Raw genomic sequence first — 16,897 nt, forward strand, 5'->3', positions numbered from 1 at the left:
ACACTTCCACAAGACTTTTTGGCCCCCGAACCTTGAAAATTAGTTTCTTAGAATTAAACTTTGAATCTTTGGGGTAATGTGCACTAGTAAAAGTTTTACAGGGAACCAATGCCTTGTATTTGCTTTTTTTTTTTTAATGCTTGCCTCTTCTATGAAATCATTATTTCTTCTTTCTTTTTTCCTTTAGGAATTGTGAAGGGCAGAACATTCGGTACAAGACATGCAGCAATCATGTAAGTCCTAAAATAAAATTATTTTATCCAATACAATATGTTCTTAAGTTAAAATATTCCAATGTGTACTCTAAAACTAATGGTCTCTTAATACCCTTTGTGGAAAACTTAAGTATTTCTTTAATTGACAACAGATTTTGTATATCAAATATCTTCCATTTATACTACCTTTTTAGGCCATATCACATTCATGATCTAATTTGGTAAGTATTTAATAATTTCTGAAGTCATAGAAACAATATAATATCAGCAAGCTCCTTCAAAGTTCAGAATGCTTTTATGTTCATTATCTTACCTGACTTTCACCCTGTCTCTGGGCAGCTGAGGTGCGGCTATTTCTCTTTTGCGAGTGAGAGGACTGAGGCTGAGCGAGGTAAAATTATTTTTCGGAGGTCACATAGGAAGAGTAGACTTACTTGAACTGGTCTGTTGTTATTTCTACCTCAGTGTCATGGAATACTATAGGTGACCCATCAGCAAATCACACAGAAATATACAAAACCCTACTCTTATTTTACATCAGTCAACACTAAAAATAAAAATTCAAATATCTTGCTTTAGAAATTTGAAAATAAGGCCAGGCGCATTGGCTCATGCCTGTAATCCTAGCACTTTGGGAGGCTGAGGCAGGCGGATCACTTTAGGGTAAAAGTTCAAGACCAACCTGGCCAATGTAGTGAAACCCCGTCTCTAGAAAAATACAAACTTAGCTGGGCTTGGTGATGCATACCTGTAGTCCCAGCTACTTTGGAGGCTGAGGCAGGAGAACTGCTTGAGTCGGAGGTTGCAATGAGCCAGGATTGTGCCACTGCACTCCAGCCTGGGTGACAGAGTGAGACTCTGTCTCAAAAAAAAAAAAAAAAATGACAAAAAATAAACACTAGAAAGAATCCATTCTATTTTCCATCCAAAACATTTCCTAGTTATCAGTAAGAAGCTAACTAGAGGTACTTGGCACTTGCCTCCTCATACACAAAAAGACCAAAACAACAAATAAACAACTACAATTAGACTAGAGTGTCTGAGGGAGAGCACTGGAGTATAGCAAGGGAATAGCAGAATGCCTGTGGCACACAGTAACTCAAGATGGCAGCATAGGGAGGAGGGCGAAGTACTCTGCCTCTACTACTCCATCTCCCCTGTCGGGTAAGCAGGGAGCCCCCAGTAGCCCCTATTACCACTGCAGACACATGTAGTCCTTGCTACAGGAGAATGCGGCAGTCCTCACAGGCCCTGAGCCCAGTTTCAGGGAGCTGCCTGGAGTTCCCACAGCTGCATTGCTTCATAGTAGGAGCTCACATTGTGCACTGCCCACCTGCCATGACCCAGGCTGTTATGGCACAGTGCCACCCTGAAACTGGAGCCACTGCTAGAGTGTGCTCTACTCTGGGGAACAGTAACCACTGATCTTTCCATCCCTGAGGCTCCACTATCATTCTTACATGCTCACACAGATGACTGCAGCACCACAACCCCAGCTATTTAGAACCTAGGCCCAGTGAAATGGTGGTGACTCTTGCATCCAAGTCCACATGGCACCCTTCCCTGCAAAGAACAGGTGATCCTGCACAGTTGTGCATGTACCTCCAGCTTGAGAACCAGCCTGGTGACCCTTTCTCTGGCAAAGCTGCACCACTACTGCTCTAAACTCCTGCAGCCTAGGCCATTGAGGCGTTCACAGATATTACTACATGGATTACAGCTGATGAAACTGTATGGAGACCCAACTACTGTGTCCACCCAGAACCAATGTGAATTCACACTACTCAGCTGACACCCTAGGACACATTTTTAGGAAAAAGTCTTTCCTTATAAAAGCTACTCTGTAAAATTAGAAGCAAAAACAGATTCAGTAGATGCACGGATATCAAAGTAGATACACAAGGCTGGGTGTGGTGGCTCACGCCTGTAATCCCAGCACTTTGAGAGGCGGGGGCAGGCAGATAACTTGAAGTCAGGAGTTTAAGACAAGCCTGGCCAACATGGTGTAACCCTGTCTCTATGAAAAATACAAAAATCAGCCAGGTGTGGTGGCACACACCTGTAATCCCAGCTACTTGGGAGGTGAGGCAGGAGAATCGCTTGAACCTGAGAAGTGGAGGTTGCAGTGAGCTGAGATCACACCACTGCACTCCAGCCTGGGTGACAGAACCAGATTCCATCTCAAACAAACAAGCAAAAAACAAAGCAAAGTAGATACACAAGAAACTTGAGAAAGCAAAGAAACATGACACCTTCAAAGGAATACAATTCTCCAGTAACCCCAAAGAAAAGGAAACTTACAAAATGCCTGAAAAAGAATTCAAAGTAGTGATCTTAGGGAAACTTGTGAGATACAGAAGAATACAGATAAAAAATTTAATGAAATCATTTGAATTTACAATAGCTATATTTACAATAGCTACCAAAAAGTAAGATACTCAGGAATAAATTTAACCAAGAAAGTAAAAGATCTTTACATTAAAAATTATAAAACATTAATGGCCGGGCATGGTGGCTCAGGCCTGTAATCCCAGCAATTTGGGAGGCTGAGGCAGGTGGATCACGAGGTCAGGAATTCAAGACCAGCCTGGCCAACATACTGAAACCCCATCTCTACTAAAAATACAAAAAATTAGCTGGGTGTGGTGGCAGGCAATTGTAATCCCAGCTACTTGGGAGGCTGAGGCAGGAGAATCACTCGAACCCAGGAGGTGGGGGTTGCAGTGAGCTGAGATTGCACCATTGCACTCCAGCCTGGGCGACAGTGCAAGACTCTGTCTCAATAAATAAATAAATTAATTAATTAAATAAAACAGTAATGAAATAAAGAGGGTGCAAAAAGAGGTTCTCATGGATTGGAAAAATTCATATTGTTAAAATGTCCTTACTATCCAAAGTGATACACAGATTTAATACAATCCCTGTTAAAATTCCAGTGACATTCTTCACAGAAAAAAAGAAACCGTAAAACTTGTATAGAATCACAAAAAGACTCTGAACACCCAAAGCAATCTTGATTAAAAACAAACAGACACTGGAGGCATCACATTACCTGACTTCAAAATATACCACAAAGTGATAGTAACTAAAACAGCACGACATTGGTGTAAAAATACACGTAGATCAATGGCACAGATTAGAGAGTCCAGAAATAAGTCCACGTACCTACAGCCAACTGATTTTCAACAAGGGTGCCAAGAATACACACTGGGGAAGGGACAGTGTCTTCAATAAATGATGCTGGGAAAATTGGATGTCTATATGCAGAAGAATAAAACTGGACCCCTATCTCTCACCATGTACAAAATCCAACTAAAAATAAAGACTTAAATGTAAGACTTGAAAATATGAAACTGATAGAAGAAAACAGAGAAAATACTTCATGACGTTGGACTGGGTAAGGATTTTTAAAATATGACCTCAAAAGCACAGACAATAAAAGCAAAAATAGACAAATGGGATTATATTAAACTAAAAAGCTTATGTACATCAAAGAGAACAATCAAGAGTAAAGAGACAACCTGTAGAATGGGAGAAAATATTTGCAAACTAGACAGCTGGACAAGGAAATAATATTTAGAATATATACGGAATTCAAACAACTCAATAGCAAAAAAACCCAAAACAAGTAATTTGATTTAAAAATGGGCAAAAGGCCTTAATGGACATTTCTCAATAGAAGACATAAATACCAACCCAGGTGTATGAAAAAATGCTTAACATCACTAATCATCAGAGAAATACAAATCAAAACCACTATATCACCTAATTCCACTTAAAATGATTATTATCACAAAGACAAAAGACAAGTGTTTCTGAGGATGTGGAGAAAAGGGAACCCTTATATGTTATTAGTGAGAATGTAAATTAGTTCAGTGTTTGTGAAAAATAGTATGGAGTTCCTCAAAATTTTAAAAATAGAACTACCATATGATCCAGCAATCCCATGACTGATTATATATTCAGAGGAAATGAAATCAGTATATCACAGAGATATCCTCACTCGCGTGTTTATTGTAGCACTATTCACAATAGCCAAGGTATGGAATCAACTTAAGTGTCCAACAATGAATGAATGGATAAAGAAAATGTGGTATATATACGCAATGAAATACTATGCAGCCATAAAAAGAAGGAAGTGCTGTTATTTGTGACATGGATGAATCTAGAGGATATTATGTTAAGTGAAATAATCCAGGCACAGAAAGACAAATATCACATAATCTCATTCATATATGGAATCCAAAAAAAAACTTGATATCATAAAAGTGGGCAATAGAACAGTGGTTACCAGAGACTGGGGAGGGCAGGGGGCAGGTAGAGATTGGGAGAGGTTAGTCAAGAAAGTTACAACTAGCAAGGAAGGATGATTTTTGGTGTCCTATTGCACAGTAGAGTAACTATAGTAAACAGCGAGACATTGTATATCTCAATTTAGCCAGAAGAGAGGATCTCGAATGTTCCCACTACAAAGAAATGATAAATTTTTGAGGTGGTGAACATGCTAATTACCCTAATTTGTTCATTATGTAATGTATACATGTATTGAAACATCACATTGTTCCCCATAAATATGTGCAATTTGTGGAGCCCTAAGGAGTTGAAAGGAAACTGAAAAAATGGGCTTAGCTGGCAGAAACAGAAATAGGGGGTAGAGAGGAACAAATGTTCTGAGAAGTAGGGTCAACTGCAAATGGCTCACTAGCACACAGGCATCCTGTTACAAGCATCCAAATCACAGCCCACCTGCACCACGCATCCTGTCGGCAAACATTAAGCCCAAGTAGCACGACCTAAAAAACTCCCCTCCAATCCCTGCCTCTTTGCAGACAGCAGACAGCCTTCCCTCTGCTGTATTGCCCATTGCTTGCTGGCAGTATATCTCCCCTTTTCTTTAAATAAATCTGCCTTTCCAGACTCATTACTGTCTTGGTAAATTCCTTTACTGACTATGTGTCGGCCCCAGGCAATCACTAACCATGACATTTTATGTGTTTATTAAAACTTTTAAAAACATTTCCCTCATTGGTGGTGTAGACCCAAATCGAAATGACAGGAATTAAAAGGAAATTCTGAAAATCTGGAGATCTCATTTCAAATGAGATTGATTTATTTTTATCCAATTTTCTCAATTGGCTGTAACTAATTTATTTTAAAAGATCAATTACTGGGGCTTTGTCTGTCTTTCTCCCTTCTCTGTCCCAAGCCAGTGTGAGACATCAGTCCTGGGTAAGGGTTTCTAATCTATGGATCAAGCTTTTTCTTGGTGAGTAGGCCCACAAGTTCTATGGGAGTAGAAAGCCAGCAGTCTTTAGCAACAGCTTTTGACTGAGAGCTCAAGCCATATTTGCAGTCCATTTCTACCAACGATGAAGCTGACATTTCTATCTGTGTCTCTCCACTGGTTCCAAACTTGAATGGGAAAAAATGGGTGCTTATTTACTGGGGCACTCAAACTCAAATATCACTTAGCCAGAAGTACCAGATTTTTATCAACCGAGTCCTTGGAGGGATTTTGGAGCACTACACAAATGTTTCACATCTCTGGTGATTTGAATTGAATCACACTTGATGTTGAGTGACACATCTGCTTGTGAATGCGATTAACTGAGCTGAAAGTCCAGATGGGGCATGTAGAAGGGAGAGAGAGACCTGAACACAAAGGCAAGCATGTCAGTGCCAACGTAGTCTAGCCTTCCTTTTAAACAAGCATGTGGGTGCATTAGCAACCTCAGAGTTTTATCCATGAGGCTTTTAGATCTACCACCTTTTTCGTGGGTGCATTAGTTGTTTTTATTGCTGCAGTAACATGTTACTATAAATATAGTGGCTTAAAACAAGACAAATGTATAACCTTATGGTTCTGAAGGCCCAAAGTCTGACACAGGTCTTACTGGGCTAAAATTAACATATAGGCAGGGCTACATCATTCTGGAGGCCTAGGGAAAAATTAATTTCCTTTTTTTCCCGGCTTCTAGAGGCCACCCATATTCCTTGGCTTGTGATTCCTTCTTCAGTCTTCAAAGCCAGCAACGTTGCATCTGTTTGAACATTTTTCTTTTTCTTTTGAGACTGAGTCTCACTCTATCACCCAGGCTGGAGTGCAGTGGCATGATCTCGGCTCACTGCAACCTCTGCCTCCCAGGTTCAAGCGACTCTCCTGCCTCAGCCTCCTGAGTAGCTGGGATTACAGATGCTAACCAGAATGCCCAGCTAATTTTTGTATTTTTAGTAGAAACAGGGTTTCACCATATTGGCCAGGCTGGTCTCGAACTCCTGACCTCAAGTGATCCGCCTGCTTCGGCCTCCCAAAGTGCTGGGATTACAGGCATGAGCCACTGCACCCGGCCTGAACATTTTTCTGTAGTCATATCTTCCTGTGACTGCAGCTGGGCATTGTTCTTCCACCTAGATAATCCTAGATAATTTCTCTGTCTCAAGGTCTCTAACTTTAGTTATGTGTGCAAAGATCCTTTTGCCATGTAAGGTAACATAGTCGCAGGTTCCAGAGGTTAGGTCCTGGACATCTTGTGGGCCAAGGTGGTGCATTATTTTGCCCAACACAGTGGGATAGATAGCTAAAGTTTTCTTTGGTCTGACAATTTCCTTGTAGTCATTCAAGAACAAATTTCAAAACAGTATGATTTCCAGCAATAAGTTGTGAAACTATTTAAAACGATTTATTTTAAACCCCAGATCACGGTGTTACATTTTAGGATCTCATTCTAGAGTTTCTCTGTGTGTGTATCACTCTGCTCTAGCTAATTCCAAAAAGGAATCTATTATCAACACAAGTGTTAGAGTATTGTGCCACATAGTACAGACATAAAATGTAATCTGCTAAAATTATGCACATTAGGTGAAATGGTTAGGACTTTAGTGTACTTGAGTGAAGATATGATGCCCCTGAAGCTCTCTGGGCCTTGGGGGTTACCTGTGGTCTCTAATTTATGGTCCCTCTGGGAGAGTGTGGCAGAAATCTTTCTAGGCTGGTAAGAAATAGATGCTTGGGGTAGGGTAGGAAGGAGGTGGAGAAGCAAGTGCTGCCCTTTTTAGTTCTCGGAGTTGGAATCCTTAGAGAGTCCTAAGAGAGGTTTCATAAGAATGTAGCATCAGTTGCTATGCTTGTCATTGCAAACTCAGAATTTCCAACAAAATTCCTTATTTGGGAAATAAGGGAAGGTTGTGACAGTGGAAGTGTCCAGAGTATCCCTTTGTCTCCACGTGCCACAGTATCTGCAGCTGTGCATGCCTAAGCTGTGTTGCAAACCAGAGGTGCATAAATGAAGCCTCAGCTTCAGCGCTGATAATCTGTAAGAGCCCATTCCTACACAGGAGAGATCATGCAAGTATATTTCTGAAAATACTATAGAAACATTGCAAACATGTTGAGTGCCATAAGTGGATGTAACCACAATGAGCTTGGAGTATGAATATGGTTACATCTTTTTTTTCCATGTAATTAATTGAACTGCTTCCTGCTTTATTAATTGGGGGCTCAAAATATCCACCTCACCATAGCAGGAGTGGGGACCAGTCTGCAACCCACCCCACCTCAAGTGGAGAGAGGACCAAGTTCTGATGAGCATCCCCCTGCTGTTACTTCTCACTGCCTTCTCACTGCCATGCAATGCCTTACTGAAGACTGGCCACACTTGTTCAGTGGTTAGTGGAGTTCATTTTACCTGGAAGTGGGGATGGTCATTCACTCTTCTGAAGGAAGTTGCCTTTAGTGATTCTAAGATGAGGAGTTCTTTTGAGGGAGACTTGCCCCCTGATTCAAACATGCCTACACCTATATTTCCAGGACCATAAAAGCCCTGTATTGAGGGACAGCAGGGTCTTTCAGTCCCATCCAAGAGATGTCATCATCAATGGCCAAACTCAGTCTTTATCAGAGTAGTCTGCTGTATGGAGAAGGAGGTGTTTCTGTCAGTGAGCCTTGGAGATCTAACACTGGATCATATTCCAGAGATTGCTAAAAGTTCTATTTCTCCATGGGAATGTCTGAAGACTCAGGCTCTCAGCCTTAAGACCATGGGCTATTGTCTATATGTGTTGACTTCCTCACACTTAACCGAAATAATAATAATAATAATAGCTCATACTTATTAAGTACTTCCTGAATGCTAGGCATTATTCTAAGTGCCATTTCATGAATAAATTAATGTAATCCTCACACTAACCCTGAGAAGTATGTGCTATTTTTATTTCCACATTTACAAAGGAGATTTAAGTAACCTGCCCAAGGTCACAGAACCGAATTTAACCTCAGACCGTCAGGTTTCGGTGAGTGCACTCCTAACCACTCTACTACACTATACAAGAGTATGGAAAGGCTGTAAGCTTTTTCAGATAATAAAATGATGCTGCAGACAGCAGTAGCTAAAGCATGGTAGCTTTTGGCAACACATAAGCACAAGAATTGCTGTGGTATTGGAGGGACATTATACTTCCAGATACCATTGTAGAAAATCTAACTCTGGAACTGTAGGGCAAACCTTCTAAATAATCTTAGTTGGCAAGGGTCAGAGATCAGGGAAGAGCAGGGAATTAATTGAAAGAAACACAACTGAAGGGAGTCAGAGAAAGGAAATCCTCCATGGCTATTGGTTTTCTACTACTCCAGCAGCCTGGGTTGGATCCCTAGCATAGGAGAGGATCCAGCTTAACGAGGACAGACTCTGACAGTTGCATTTCAGAATTCTGCCCACCTCAGCAGAAGACACTAAAGAAAAAAATTCAGGCACCCAAGAAAAGATAAAATGTTCTTTTGTTATGAAGCCTAGTTGTAACAGGGACATGCCTTCACAGCACATAGATGAAGATGAAGAAATTCCACCCCTGGTGTGCAGGAGATCATGCCTCAAATGGCAGGAGTGGAAGGCATATCCAGGTCATGAGGAGCACACCACCCTCCCTGAGAATTCAGACTTTGGTTCAGTGGCTCTCCTTGGGTTCATTCTGTCAGGGGAGATGGAGATTTGGGCTTTGGGCCTGCAAGATTATGGAACAGAACATGCCTGGGTACGTACATGCCATGGCTCCTGGGTGACTGCTGTCTTCACACATAACCCACTGATCAGCACTTAACATATATCCTTATAACCAGAGACTGGCCCCTGAGTCCTAGATAAAGAATTATCCTTATCGGGGTATTTTGGAGCAAATGGAGAATTTCTAAGAGAAGTCATGCATCTCAGCAGGGAGGTCTGATACCTGAATTCACTGATGAGTCATGTTTTCATAGCAGGATTTATGGGATGAAAGGCAATGATGGAAGAGGCAAAGGGAAAATAATTTTAAGATAAGTATATCATCATTTGGTAAGGATGTTTTTGTAGCATGAACACATTTTTCTATGAGCACAGAGGGAGGCCTGGTGTACTTGCAGAGGGGGCTCCCAGGGCTCCTTCTTGACTTTACAGAAGGGACATTTGATGTGACCCTTGAAGGATCCCTCATACCATGGATCCTATGAATGGCTGGAATCTGACAATTTTCCATTCAGTATTTCTCTTGAAGGTGTTCTTTTTTTTTTCCTTGTCATTACTCCTACTCTGGGCAAGAGTCACCCCCTCTCATGTCTGTCTCCAGAGCTTCAGGCCATCTTGCGATTCTACTGTTCCTAAAATGCCATCTTTTATATTTTAGTCCCCTCCGTGGATCCTTATTGCTTTTAAATCTCCTCACGTGCATTCAAGGACCTTCTTATCTTCAGGTAAGATTTATCTCTTATTTAAACGCCCAACTTTCACCCTTTCTGGACAAGGCTGCACACTGCTCCTTATAGATAACGAATTTATTTCTGCTGTTTCTCTTTTGTTATGTCGTTTCCCGAATCTTGTCCTGTTTACATCACACCATCCTTTAAATCCATCTGAGATTTCACCTTTCCACAATTCCTTATTTGCCAACTCTAGCTTATAGTGGCCACCAACAATTTATTTTTATGCTAGAAATGTTGTCATTTGTTATATAAAAGAATCACAAAATTTAGCTCATAGTACAACTTGGATATGAAGTTAAAATAAAATTTTAAAATTTGCTTGTAGCAACAATATTATTTCTCCTGAGTCCCTACTTGCTGGTTATTGGGAGAGGGGATTGGGAGGGGGATTGCCTAAATGTCCGATCCACATGAAAGCTTGGTCCAGTTCTACTATATAAATAATCTCAGGTAATGGCCTGTCTGTCCTGCATAAAAATACTCAGTTTATTAGATAATCTTTCATTCCTGGCTTCTATACAGAAGTTGCCCCCAGGTTTTACAAATCCCCATGGTTTTAGGAGGGGAAGGAGACCTTGTTTTCAAGATGGTTTGGGAAATGGGTGCCTTTTGTCATTTGTTGGCTGAGGCAGCCACCTCCTCTTCCTTTCTCTTCCCTTCTCCTCCTCTCCATCCTCCTCTTCTCTCTTCCTCCTATCCTTCTTCTCCTCTTTCTTCTTTTCTGAGCTTCCCAGACTGGCTACCTGCACTGACTGACACTTCCTTTTTATTACTTCTATCAGGTTAGAGTCAAGTCTTGCTGATATGGAATCTATTCTTATTAACTTCATCTAATCAATTGTACAATTTAACTCTTGGATAACAATTCTATGTCCTTCATTGCATTCCTACTTTAAGTCTACAAATACCAGTGATAACACTTGTTCAGTGTGTTTCATGTGTATAGAAGCTACATCTCCAATAAGATAACAAGCTCATTGAATGACAGTGGTGGATTATATTTTTTTGTGTGTGTTCTCTCTAGCATGTGACCTAGGGCAAAGCCCATCAAGTATATTTCATAAATAAGTGTTGTTTTCAACTTAACTGATATGAAAAAAATGCTTCTCAGGGAAAGGAAAGCAGAAGAATGTTTGGCATTTTGCTCCCTAAATGTCAAATAGACTGTTTAAGACACAAGAATCCCTAGCTTGTCTTGAGCTGGGATGTGGGACCTAGCTGAGCCAGATTAGGCAAGCTTAGTGTTGACACTGGAAGAATGTGAAGTGAATGAAAGCATTTAATATAAGCAGTCAGTGTCTCCCACATTTACTAGAAAGCAGTATTCTGTAATAGAGTGCTTTTTACTTTGAGAATCAGTCTTGGCTTTGTCATATCCTAGTGTGTGTCTTTGGACTAGTGGCTAAAAACTTTCTAGGTCACAGTTTTCTCCATTTGTAGAGTGAGGGTAATAATCCTGACCTACCTAGTTCAAAGGGTGGTGGTAAAAAGAGAATGTCAGTGATTATCCCTGGGAAACTAAAAAGCATGATCCGGATATCAGGCTGCCTTAATCAGATAGCATCATGTGCTAAGAATAGAAGTCCACTTAGATTAGCTCAGGACAAAGGGGATTCACTGGATGGATATGTGGGTTTTAAGGGAATTTAAGCATAAGCAGACCTTAAGGGCCTGGAGCCAGAAATCAGAAAATGAGGAACACAGGTTACTTATTCCTATTTAAATGCATAGTTTACTGTCTTTCTTCCTGCTTTCTTACCGAATTCATTCTTCTGTGCTGTGGGAACTGGCTTGCTTTGCTTCAACATGAATCTTATAAAAGAAATGGCCAGTCCAACCCCAGATTGATATGAGTTCTTAGCTCTCTTAGCTCCAGCTCTTTTGTTGCAATTCCAAATTTCTGGGAAAGATTGACCTGGTGTGGACCAGATGTTTGCCTCTGGATAGTCAGCTGGGGCCAAGGGGGCTGGTCACATGTACAAATCTGGCCACCCTGAGGCTGACATCCTAAGGTGTCTTCCGCTAATTAACTCTTGTTAATTTTGTGAAACTTCATTGGTTTATGGAATTTAAGGGAGTTGAGAGTTAGCTAGCCGGCACATTCAGTCCCTAGAGAATGCTTGCCATTGAGCCTAATGCAAAGAAGTTGCTTGCATCCTGCTCTCTTAGACACTTTCCTTTGGTTGGTTTCAAAGAGTGAGATATAGAGAAAACTAGCCGTGGCTGGAGGAAGACGAGGTGATGTAATTTTATAACTGATGATCCTTCCTATGGCCAGATGGAGGATACAGTCCTCATTTCAACAGAGAAAAGTCATCGGGCCTGGCACGGTGGTTCATGCCTGTAATCCCAGTACTTTGGGAGGCCAAGGCAGGCAGATTGCCTGAGCCCAGGAGTTTGAGACCAGCATGGGCAACATGGCAAAACTGTCTCTACAAAAAATTAGCTGGGTGTAGTGGCGCGTGCCTGTAGTCCCAGCTACCTGGGAGGCTGAGGTGGGAGGATCACCTGAGCTCTGGAGGTCGAGGCTGCAGTGAGCTGTGATCATGCCACTGTGCTCCATCCTAGGTGACAGAGTAAGACCCTGACTAAAGAAAAAGTCATCCAGTTTTAGTCTTCTTCAGTTTGACTTGCTTCTATGAGTGTAACCTGGTTTAATTTTGCTAAGACAACAAAAATGTGGATGCAATATAGGATTTTGGAATGTTTCACAGCAAAGTAATACAACTAATCTCAGAAGAATGTTAGTTAATTAATTAATTAATTCTATGTATTCCCTATCTACTTCCAAAAGGGATTGAAGGAAGTTTATAAAGGCCAAAAGTGTAAACAATAAAAGACAAACATCAAGTAGCAAAAAGAGGAAAATTGTATTTAAAAATCCTGGCTGATAATTTATAAATATCTATTTGTGGAAAAAAATAAAGCTAGATTTCTGACTTAAACCATTCATCTAAATAAATTCCAAATATAACAAATAGTTAAATATGACTGCTAATCTAGAAAGGAACTAGGAAAATACATTTAAGTATTTATCTGTTCTCAGAGCAGAGTGGGAAAGCATTTCTAAGCCCATTAATAAAGAAAGAAACCTTAAGGGGAAATATTAATAGAGCTGACTACATGAAAATGTAAAACTTTTTGACTTTACAAAGTACCAAAAAAAAAATGAAATGGGGAAAATATTTCCAACAGAAATGACAAAGAGTTGATAATTTCACTATGAAGTTTAATAGTTTCATCTGCTGAAAATAATAAAAAGACAAAAATGCCAATGGATAAAGGCTATAAAACAAATTTTTGAAGAATTAATACAAAAAGCAAACATACATGAAAATATATTAAACAATAAAAAGAAAAATGCAAGCTGGGCACGGTGGCTCACACCTGTAATCCCAACACTTTGGGAGGCTGAGGTGGGTGAATCACTTGAGGTCAGAAGTTTGAGACCAGCCTGGCCAACATGGTGAAACCCCATCTCTATGAAAAATACAAAAGAAATTAGCCGGGCATGGTGGCAGGCACCTATAATCCCAGCTACTCGAGAGGCTGAGACAGGAGAATCACTTGAACCTGGGAGGTCCAGCCTAGGTGACAAAGCAAGACTCTATTTCAAAAAGAAAATGCAAATGAAAACAATGAAGTTATATTTTATACTTTGGATTGGAAAAAAAACTAGAAAATTATAATGGAGGGCAATTTTGCAATATTTTGAATAGTCTATAAAATGTGCATAACCTTGGACTCAGAAATTTTATTTCCAGAAAGAAGTCCTTGGTAAATAATCAAGATTTGTGTGAATATTTAGATACAAAAGATCTATGTTATTTATTCTTTTGTTGAGTAGAAACTATTTTCCAAAGTTTTTAGAATGAATATTTATTACTTTCATAATACAAAAAAGAATACTTTATGGTGTGTGTTTTTTTTTTTTTTTTTTTTTTTTTTTTTTTTTTTTTTTTTTTTTTTTTTTTTGCGATAGAGTCTCGCTCTGTCACTCAGGCTGGAGTGCAGTGGCACAATTTTGGCTCACTGCAGCCTCCACCTCCTGGGTTCAAGCAATTCTCCTGCCTCAGCCTCATGAATAGCTGGGACTACAGGCATACGCCACCACACCCAGCTAATTCTTGTATTTTTCATAGAGACGGGATTTCACCATTTTGGCCAGGCTGGTCTGGAACTCCTGACCTCAGGTGATCCGCCCGCCTCAGCCACCCAAAGTGCTGGGATTACAGATGTGAGCCACGGCGCCTGGGGGCTATATTGCTTTTTTGTATCTGTTTTCTTTAATTATGAAGTTTGCATATCAAAAGTAGATTTTTGATGAGTAAAGTAACACTTTTCTCAACTAGTATCTTGCTTTGGAAATATCTGGTGGGCAGAATCAGTAATTTAGTAGAAAGACCAATGAGTCATCAATATTTGTACAAAAATGTTTTATTATGAGAGCAACTGAAGGCATTTACTTTGAATTTATTTGCTTTTGTTGTAGACAGAATTTGAACAAGCTATGTTTTCTGTCATCCATCCTACAGCCAGTTGAAGGCAGGTACTTGGTACCAGTGAAGATATGGGAGGGAGCCTGACAGGGGAGGAAAGACAGATGAATTAAAAACAACCACAACAGGCTGGGCACTGTGGCTCATGCCTTTAATCCCAGCACTTTGGGAGGCCGACACAGGTGGATCTTGAGGTCAGGAGATCCAGAACATCCTGGCCAACGTGGTGAAACCCCGTCTCTACTAAAAGTACAAAAATGAGCTGGGTGTGGTGATGTGCAGGGGGTACTGAGGCAGGAGAATCGCTTGAACCCGGGAGGCAGAGGTTGCAGTGAGCCGAGCCACTGCACTCCAGCCTGGCGACAGAGCGACACTCCTTCTCAAAAAAAAAAAAAAAAAAAAATCAGTGACAAAGAAACAACAGCAAGTGCTCACAGAGCACAGCAGTTTGGGGCTAATAATCCTTTACATTGAAATGGCTCCTGAAGGCATGGATAACAATTAAATTTTGATGAAGAATTTGAATCCTTGAATCACCTGGAAAAATTAAAAGCATTTGGTTTCCCTTGTTTTAAAAGGAAGGAGATTAGATAACGCATTTGAAAATTTATATTCAAGATGGTTAAAATAGGGCAAAGTTTGGCATCTAAGTCTTGTAATCTCTAATTATCTGGAAAAAATAGCTGGGTGGATGAGTGATCAGAATAATGAGATAATCTCCTGTATAAATAATTATTGCCGCGATCTCTGTAGAATTTCATAGCATACATTCAACTTTGAATCAAAAAAAAAAAGGGGGAATTAGGTGACTCCCAGAGAGAGGCAAGTGGAGTGTGGTCTCATGAGATTCTGGTGAACTGATTTCATCTTCTGTTGGCCTCTCTCACTGGGTGATGTGCCTGTGGCCTTTTCCCCCTGCCCCCAGGACTGCCCTCCAGATGCAGAAGCTTTCAGAGCCCGGCAGTGCTCAGCCTACAATGATGTCCAGTATCGGGGCGTTACTATGAATGGCTTCCACGATATAATGATCCTGCTGCTCCGTGTGCACTCAAGTGTCATGCATGAGGACAAAATTTGGTGGTGGAGCTGGCACCTAAGGTACTGGATGGAACTCGTTGCAACACGGACTCCTTGGACATGTGTATCAGTGGCATCTGTCAGGTAAGCACACTTGCCTCCCAAGCCCCTGCTTCGTGGATGTGCCACACCTGCTGTCAATAAACCGAACCATTTTCTTCTGTACTTTTGTTCATGCAGATGAAAATATTGCTATTGGCCAGGTACGGTGGTTTACACCTATAATCCCACTTTTGTATTTTTGTACACCAAATACAAATACAAATTGTATTTGTATTCCAATTTTGTATTTTTAGTACAGATGAGGTTTCATCGTGTTGGTCAGGCTGATCTCAAACTCCTGACCTCAGGTGATTCACCTGCCTCAGCGTCTCAAAGTGCTGGGATTACAGGCATGAGCCACTGTGCCCGGCCATAGATTAGTGATTCTCTAACTTGAACAAGCATCAGAGTCACCTGGAGGGCTTGTGATAACAGAGTGTTGGGCTCATCTCCTGGAGTTTCTGATTCAGTAGGTAAGGGATGGGGCCCAAAGATTTGCATTTCTAACAAGTTCCCTGGAGACCCTGAATCTGTGGGTCTGGGAAATACACTTTGAGAACCACTGTTTTGGAAGAGTAATACTGGAGAGTCTCTTATTAAATTAAGCTTTCTTATTCAAATTAATTCATTGTTTTGGATCTTTGGGCACAATGATTTATTTACTGAAAACTAACATGAATGCATTCCAACAGATTTTTCAGAGTGGTCTCTGCAGAGTTGTGACGAGTGTGACTGAGACATAAACCCCAGTGGCTTTTAATGAGTGTAAGGATTCAAGACACTTTAGGCCGGGTATGGTGGCTCACCCTGTAATCCCAGCACTTCGGGAGGCTGAGGTGGGTGGATCACTTGAGGTCAGGAGATCAAGACCAGCCTGGCAACATGGTGAAACCCCATCTCCACTAAAAATACAAAAATTAGCTGGGTATGATGGTGTGTGCCTGTAATTCCAACTACTAGGGAGGCTGAGGCAGGAGAATCACTTGAACGCAGGAGGTGGAGGTTGTAGTGAGCCAAGATCATGCCACTGTACTCCAGCCTGGGTGACAGAGCGAGACTGTCTCAAAAAGAAAAAAAAAAATTAAAAAGACACTGTGACAGGTTGTGAGACAGGGATGGCAGGGAAATTATAGGATTCTGCATCTATTCTTTTGACTTCTGAAAAATATTTTTAAAAAATAATGAATGTGTCTAGTATTTCACCTACCCTATTCTGCTCATAACAAAAACAGTAGTAACAACAGCAGACGAGCAACCTGACCACCTACTAAGTGTGAGGCACTACCAGGAGCTTCAGACTTAAAGTGCTCAAAGGTGAACCTTCATCCTGCTTT

The 16,897-nt window shown here is 40.8% G+C and overlaps 1 pseudogene; it reads left to right on the forward strand.

Moving 5' to 3' along the window:
- The window catches only part of LOC129026623 (ADAMTS-like protein 3), a 128,121-nt pseudogene that overhangs the window by 29,438 nt on the left and 81,786 nt on the right, over nt 1-16,897 (forward strand).

The sequence above is a fragment of the Pongo pygmaeus genome, chromosome 16 (assembly GCF_028885625.2).
Source record: "Pongo pygmaeus isolate AG05252 chromosome 16, NHGRI_mPonPyg2-v2.0_pri, whole genome shotgun sequence".
Classification (NCBI taxonomy): domain Eukaryota; kingdom Metazoa; phylum Chordata; class Mammalia; order Primates; family Hominidae; genus Pongo; species Pongo pygmaeus.